General features: G+C 58.4%; 1 pseudogene; it reads left to right on the forward strand.

The window, feature by feature from the left end:
- The first annotated feature begins 2,696 nt into the window (after positions 1–2,696).
- LOC103091160 (homeobox protein OTX2 pseudogene) lies at positions 2,697–3,543 on the forward strand (annotated as a pseudogene).
- The last annotated feature ends 4,661 nt before the right edge of the window (positions 3,544–8,204 follow it).

Here is an 8,204-nt window from a genome sequence, read left to right on the forward strand (position 1 = left end):
AAAAAAAAAAAAAAAAAAAAAGTCTATGCAGACACTTAGAGGGAAGGAGGGAGGAGGGAGAAGCAGCAGGAAGTCGCCACCTTGTGACCCCAGGGCCACCAACCCAGGCAGGACCCGTGAGAGACCGGGGGTCCGCGTGCATACTGTCAACCACGCTGCCGCACCCGGCCTCTCGGCCCCCAGTCTGCGTAGCACAGGGGACTGGAGCGGACATGTACGCAGCCAGGAAGGCCCTAAAAGGCCGAGTCCTGCTGGTGGGCACGAGGCAGGCAGCAACTGGCTGAGTGGAAAGGGCTGAGAGCCACGTGGCCCGCCCGCCCCCTCCCACCAGCAGGCTGACAGGAAGGGTGTGGGGGCGGTCACCACGTCTCAGGCGCCTTCAGGGTTACAAGTCAGCGTGCTGAGGCCTTTCAGAAGACGCAGCCCAAGACAGTTCCCAAGAGGTCAGCATCCGAGTCAGACGGGATCACAGGGCAGCATGGTGACAAAGTGCTCGCAGGAGAGCCTGGCAGAGGCCGTGCCCCGTCCCAGCCAGCCGAGGACGCACAGAACCACTGGGGCGACCCTCACTGCACAGGTTCACACTCAGGACCCAAAAGCACCCATGGCAAAGATTCAGAAGCAAGCGTCCACAGAGGCGGTGGTTAGTAAACGACAGTCACAGCGCTACCGTAGCTACGTACCCACTGAGATGTCTGCAAAACTGTGTAGGAGCACACAAAGCACCAAGGGGCTCGGCAGCACTCCCGCCGGACGTGGAGCCTACTCCGTGTAGACACAGGACCACCCAAACCCCACACGGAAGCCCCACCACTGGGACGGGCTCGTCTCCCCACCCTCTGACCCAGGCAATCCTGGTGAGCGAGGCCCGCTTCGTAGACCCTCTCAGGACTGTGTCGGGAGCGGCAGCCAAGAGCTGCCACGGAGGGCACAGCATCCTCTGGGCTCGGGCCGCGAGCGCTCCCGGGGAACCCGGGGCTGGACCTTGGTGACCCTTTTGCAAGGCTGAGGGAAGGGCCCCAGAAGCCCTGGCCCTTGGTCTGAAACTGGCACCAGAACAAGCCGGGGTCCGGCACCAGAACAAGCCGGGGGTCCAGGCCTCACATAAGAGCCTCCAAGGGAGGCTCCCAGCAGGAGGGCAGGTGGCCGGCCACGTGGGAGAATGCTGGCGGCTTCACGTGCCTCAAACGCTTCCCCTGCGAACCCACGAGCCCACCCTCAGGTGCTCACCGGGGAAAGGAAACTTCCGCTCAGGTGAAAACCCACCCACAAATTCTGATGGCACCTCTGCTCGTAGCGCCCAAACCTAGAAACGACCCAACGTCACGGCGAATCCTGCTCAGGCCGCATCGCGCAGCTGCCGAGAACAGGCCCCACCTGGCCAGGCCAGACGCCGACGGTCGAGGGCTGTCGAGGCACCAGGATGCCGGGCACCTGGCGTGGGTTGCGCTCACAGGCCAGATGCCCCCCGATGACAGACCTCATGTGGGCACATGCTGACACACCCTCCGGCTCCCAGGTCTGGCAGTCCAGGCACAGGGCTGGACGCCACCAGCGACCGCCGCGTCATCGCTCTGACTCACAGCTCAGCTGTAAGGTGGGATCACGCCTGCACTGCCTCGTGCGGACCACTGTCAGCTGGGAGCAAATCCGTGCAGAAAGCACTACCACCATGTCTGCCCGTGGTGGGTGCCCCGACTCCTGAGAGCTCATCCACCCCTCTCTGTGCCCTGTCCCCCCGCTTCTCGTTGGGGGTAAAGGGGAGGGGAGACCCTCAAGGCTACAGTGGACCCCAGGCTACAGAGGCGTGGGAACAGGGGGTGGCACGGGACCATGGACGGTTTCCGGAGAAAACGTCTCCAGCGTTTCACGCTATCTTCCCCAATACACCCAGAAATGGAGCTGAGGACAGCTGGTCAGCCCGGCTGGCGAGGAGGCTGTCCGTCGGTCAGGTGTGTGGCCGGGGCCCCACTGGGAGGAGGGCTCGGAGCCCCTAGACCCACCATGCTGCACCAGGCGGGCCCTCCAAGACCAGGGACTCAGGGAGCCAGGTCCCAGGCCCCACCCGCCAGGACACCTGGCCCCTGGGCCGGATTCTGAAAGCAAAGGAAGGCGTGGGCATCCATGTGGGTTTGCAAGGTACTTGAAGCCACGAACTCTACCCTCTGCTTGCGTGCCTGGGGAGGAGATGGAACGGAGCCCTGCCGGGTGGGGAAGCCAGCGCCCCAGCGCCCCCCCGGCAAGGGGCTCTGCGGGGTCTTCCTGTCTGCGAAGCTTACCAAGCCTAGGAAGAGGCTGTTCTGGTGTCCGCCACGCAGATGGGGAGGCCAGGACCCAAGAGTTCAGGCGGCCCAGGTGCAACAAGCCGTGGCCACGCCAGGACACCAACTCCCGTCTGTGGACCCCACGTCCACGGCCCCCCACCAGAAAGCCCACAGCGTGGGGGAACAAAGACGATGCCGTAAAGCTGGGGTTCGCTCTTCTTAAGTTAGTGGTGGAACGCGGAAGAGCTGCGTCCTCCGAAGCGGTAAACCAGCACCTCTGTTTGTTTGCTTTGCCTTAGCTCCACCACCCCAAACCCACCCACCAGGACTCTGAATCTGTCCACCCCGGGCGAAGCAAGACCTTCCGGCTGGGTCCCCCGGATTTGGGCCGACTTTGCCCCTCCAAACAACCTTAGCACGACGTGTTATCTTAAGCAACCGCCTTACGCAGTCAGTGGGCTGAGTCTGACCACTTCGGGCATGGACTTGCTGCACCCCTTGGTGGGCTACCCGGCCACCCCTCGGAAACAGCGGTGGGAGAGGACGACGTTCACCCGGGCGCAGCTAGATGCGTTATTTGCTAAGACCCGATACCCAGATGTCTTCATGTGGGAGGAGGTGGCGCTGAAAATCAACTTGCCCGAGTCCAGGGTACAGGTGTGGTTGAAGAACTGAAGGGCTGAGTGCCACCAACAGCAGCAGAAACAGCAGAATGGAGGTCAGAGCCAAGTGAGCCCTGTTGCCAAACCGAGGACGCCTCCGCTCGGCAAGTGAGCTCAGAGTGCAACAAGTGGCCAGTTCACTGCCCCCCTAGCACCTCAGGCCCAGCCATTTCCAGCAGCAGTGCTCCTGTGTCTATCTGGAGCCCAGCTTCCATTCCCCCCACTGTCAGATCCCTTGTCCACCTCCTCTTCCCGCATGCAGAGGTCCTATCCCACGACCTATACTCAGGCTTCAGGTTATAGTCAAGGATACGCTGGCTCAACTTCCTACTTTGGGGGCGTGGACTTGTGGATCTTATTTGACCCCTATGCATCACCAGCTTCCCGGACCAGGGACCACACTCAGTCCCATGGGTACCAGTGCAGTCACCAGCCATCTCGGTCAGTCCCCAGCTTCTCTTTCCACCCAGGGATATGGAGCTTCAAGCTTGGGTTTTAACTGAACCACTGATTGCTTGGATTATAAGGACCAAACTGCCTCCTGGAAGCTTAACTTCAATGCTGACTGCTTGGATTATAAAGATCAGACATCTTCGTGGAAATTCCAGGTTTTATGAGGACCTGCAGAACCTCTTTTTGTGGGTGATTTTTAAATGTGCTGAGCTGGACATTCCAGTTTTAGCCAGTTTTAACCAGGCACTGGTTAGAAGCGTTAGATGGTGTGACGCTCAGCCTCATCTTCTGATCAATGTCCCGGGAGGCAGAGAAGGAAAAATGAAAGGCCTTAGAGGGGCCTGCCAACCAGCTACCTGAAATGGACCAACCATTCGATACTTAAGATCCTATCATAGTTTTAGTTCATTGGTTTTGCTGGTTCGCAAAGTGATCAAAAGCATTCTAGCCACGTGCAACCAAATACCACCAAAGGTAAACAAACAAAACGAAAATTGTGAGGGAAAGGAAGGAAGGGCATAGCCTTCTTAAGCAGAGGTGTTCCAATGTCTCAGCCAATCCTTGGGTGGATCTTAGGAATGGACAGGGCCTCAAGCTCACTCACGTTTCACGACCAACTGGTAGTTGGCACTGAAAACTTTTCACGCTGTGCGAGTTGTGCGACTGACTGTCCTAGACACTCTGCTTTAAGAATAATGTTCACGAGGAGTCAGTATGTGCGTAAGAGACAGTGCGCGTCTAATACACACACGGTGCGCCTGCGGTTTTTAGTTTGTGCTAGGCTTCAAAACGGCGATCTCCTGTTATCGTAGCAACCTTGAACTCCGCCTCTGCAGGGGTTCTTCTGTGATTAAATGGGTTATGATTACAAGCAAATTCAGAGCAACTGAGTACTTATCTAGAAAGATTACCTTTGGCTGGAGGTGAGCTGCACTGAAACTTTACAACTAAATGTCTCTGGACAAGGAGAGTGAGAGAAGAGAAACAAAAGGACACTAACTCATCTGTACTTTGCTGCTGGTAAGCCTAGCAGTAAAGAGACGTTGGTCAATTGCTCTGACCCTGATGAATTTACAAACTGAGATCCCTGTTGTTTATGCTTGCAGATGTTAACTGGAAAAGTTATATATGCATGCACCTTTCTTCCTGGATTTGGCAGATATGTATAATTATATTAAAATGGTTCTACCATACACCACACGCACACACACGCACACGCACACACACACACACACACACACACACACACACACACACACAAAACTGGGGTTCCCCTCACCCAAGGAAGGCCCTGGCCTTGGAGGGAAGGCCGGGAGGCACTCTGGAGCCAGGTTCGGACACACACCCTCCCCCTGACCGGCCACCAGGTGACAGCTGACAGCCACAGCTGCGTGGCCCTGACCCCACACCACCAGCAGGGACCAAGGCACATGCCCGAAGGGGCCTGAAATGCCGGCCACCGTGGAGATCAGACACCAGGACAGCCTGATGCCGTCTTCCGACCTGGGGTCGATGTTCACGAGATCTTTTTTCCAATTTGCCTTAATTAAAGAGACAGGCCAACTCATTTCCTCTCAGTCTGGTCACCAATCTTAATTTTGACGTCACCCAGCATCCTGGCAATCGTTCACGGCCTTAAGCACTGGCACATGGAAAACATCACTATTCACTGTGTCTCTCGGACGGAGAAAGCCAGGCACATACCTGGGAACGAGCGGCTCCAGGGTCCAGACCCCCCTGCCCGCGCGTGGGGTGGAGAGCAGGGTGAGGACGGACATGGGCAGTGCTCTCTGCGGGTCAACATAAAGCCAGCACACCAAGCAGCATTCAGGCAGGGCATCAGCGTTGCACACACGTGTACAGGCATATGTGTACAAGCACACGCGTGTGCCAGAGACAGCAAGGAGGAGGGCCACAGCAAACCCATGGATGCAGAGACTGCAGTCAGGCAGCCAGTGTGCCTGAGAACGCCGTTGCAAACGCAGGGCCTGTGCCGAGTCACGCAGCACCTGCAGCGCGGCCGCGGCCGTTCCGTGGGTGGAGCCGGCCCACCTTCGGCGTTCTGTGGAAATGGTTTCCAGCTTACTGCCTTCAATTTCCTCTGACAACAGCAGCGCTCTCTCTGCCTCATTAATTTAGGTGAATTTTGCGGAGGGGAGACATTTCCGTGGAAACAAAGTGATTTCCAAGCCGGGAAGGCTGAGCCCGCGGGCACTGTTATTTCAAGGCCTCTCCCTCTCCAGGACTCAGGCCTGAGCAGAGCCCCCATCCCCAGGGAGAGGCTAGAAATGGTCAGAACTTCTCTGGGTCCAAAGGCGGCGACACCCTCCCTTCAAGCAACGTGGACTCTGGCTGTTCGTTCCCGCCACGAGGGCAGAGGCCCCATGAGACCCGCAGGATGCACCGACGGGCTGGAAATGGAGATCCTTGAACCCCATCCTGGAAACCTTGCACTGAACCCTTCTGTGGCGCACACGCTATAGTGGTTCTCAGAATGCGCTCCATCAGCACCGAGGGAGGTGGAGGGGGGTCCTGAGGGGTCCTTGTATCCCACCCTGCTCCAGTGGGACCCAGCTTGAACCTGCCCGGGATCCACCACTTCCCATGGCCACCCACCCTCCTCGGGAATCGGGGTGGGACCCAGAAAACTTTTCAGTGAGGTCACAGGGTGTCCCTAACTTAGGGCAGCCCAGGTCCCCCTGGTGAGAGCTGGCTCCCATGACGCGTGTCCACAGCCAGCGAGGACATCGTGGCCGCGCAAGGTGTCGCGTTGGCTCTGCGGCTACGCGGCTCTGTCCCCGTGGGCTCTTTAACCCGACCACCTTCCTCCGGGGCCTCGCCAGGCTGGGGGGCCCAGAAGCCTGCCTGCTGGACCTCACAGCCCCGGCCTGCTGGCGACGATGCTGTCACTCGCGGCCATCGGCCGGCCAGACTTCCTGGCCACGGCCGACCTGGGCTGTGCCGTCCTCTCCTTTCTGCCCAACATCTGCTACCTCAACACGCAGGACGTGCAGCTGGCGATTCCATTCACATTCCTGCCGTGGCGCCCTCTGTCCTGTCCGCAGGGGCTGGCCTGGCGGCCGTCGGGGACAGCGGCCCTGCTGGGCATGTCTGGGGAGCTTTGTGAAACCAGGCTGTGTCAGGCAGACCAGCTGACAGCCTGGCCTTCGTCCCGCAGCCAGCGTTCAGCGTCCTGCTCGGCGTCCAGCGGGCCAGGCGGGCAGCTCCTACCCAGAGCGGCGCGGCCTCCGCTCAGCTGGGGGTTCCTGGCCGCCCTGAGCGCCATGGCCGTCCGCCTCCCCTACCGCAAGGCTCTCCGCCAGCAGGCCAGGCTCGACGCATAGGGACGGAGGCTCCCCCAGGGATGAGCCGCTTGGGAACCTCGCGGAGCTGGCCCTGCCTGGGGAGGGCTGTGCAGGCTCCCGGCCACCCTCCTCCCCACAGCCGTGCGGCTGGGCCCTGCTGAGTGTCGGAGCATCTCTGGCAGCGGGGCAGGCCGGGGAGGCCGGCAACAGCTTCCCCCTGAAGGGGCTCAAGTAGGAGCCCCTGCCCGTGGACATAAGCCACACAGGCCAGCAGGGGACTCTCCCAGCCCTGCAGAAACCCAGAGCGGCGTGCTGAGAGCCAACAGGGATGCCGGCTATCCGGAAGGTGCTTACTGAAAACGAGCTTTATGGCTTTCAACTCAGTTTATACAAAAGCATGACACCTTAGCCCAAACCAATACTCACACCTGAGGCTGGCACCTGACCAGGTGGAAGGTTCTAGCCTGTCTGCTGGCCAGCATCTCTCCCCTACCCCAACCAAAGGGCAAGGAAGGAATCTTGAAGATAAAAACATTACTCAAATAACTTTATGGGCTTGTCATACCCTGGCCCTAAACGGTCGTGGCTGGTTGACCTCCAGCTCTGCCAGGAAGCAGGGGCCGCACAGATCTCAGCAAGAACAAACGTTGCTTTTGTCTTTTTAATGCAGCATCACTGGGGGTCTGAGGACATCACCCACAGGCACAGATGTCCAGCACTAAGACGACGGGTGTGAGCCTGTGGTGACCGTCGCACACCTGTCACGCTGTCCGTGACCCGGCGGACAGCGGGGGCCCGTCACCAGGAGCTCTGGATAGACCGGCAAAAAGCTGTTTCAAAAGCCTCATCTGTTCTATTCGACAGTACGTGCAGAAAGGCTAGTAACACAGGAAACATAAAAATCCAAGGGAGGGTAATTAGTCTTATTCCAAAGCTACATCTATCAGTCTCACTGCATTTACATCACGGTTTTCTTGGATGAGCAGAGAACAGGGACACGCAAAGGAAAGGCATCTTTCTGGCTTTACGAAGCCTCTACCTTTGACAGCTTCGGTTTTTTATTTTTTATTAAGGCCTTGCTTTTTTAGTTTTTAGATTCACAACAAAAATACGAAGAATTTTAAACTTTTGCATTTATCTCCTGCCTCCAAAGAGGCACAGCCGTCCCTCTGCAGGTGTCACGACTGATGAAGCTGCACCGCCACCCCTCCACGGCCCCGGCACAGCCTCTACACGGGGCCGCACTGGCTGGCGCCCGCCGCCCGGCTGACACAGCTGTACGACGACGTCTACCTCTCTGCCACTTACTCACACGTTCATGAAACCTCTATGATGGACCCCATGCAGCACGCCCACAGGGGACAGAGCTGGGGGTCAGGGGTGAGCCGCCCCCCACCCAGACCATCAGCATGACATGCAGCGTCGGGGCCGACGTGGAAAGGCTGCTTCTTCGTGTGACACATTTACCACCAGATGCTGGACGTGAAATTTTCCTCGTTGAGTGTTTCAGTATCACCGTC

The sequence above is a fragment of the Lipotes vexillifer genome, unplaced genomic scaffold, assembly GCF_000442215.2.
Source record: "Lipotes vexillifer unplaced genomic scaffold, Lipotes_vexillifer_v1.1 scaffold1701, whole genome shotgun sequence".
Classification (NCBI taxonomy): domain Eukaryota; kingdom Metazoa; phylum Chordata; class Mammalia; order Artiodactyla; family Lipotidae; genus Lipotes; species Lipotes vexillifer.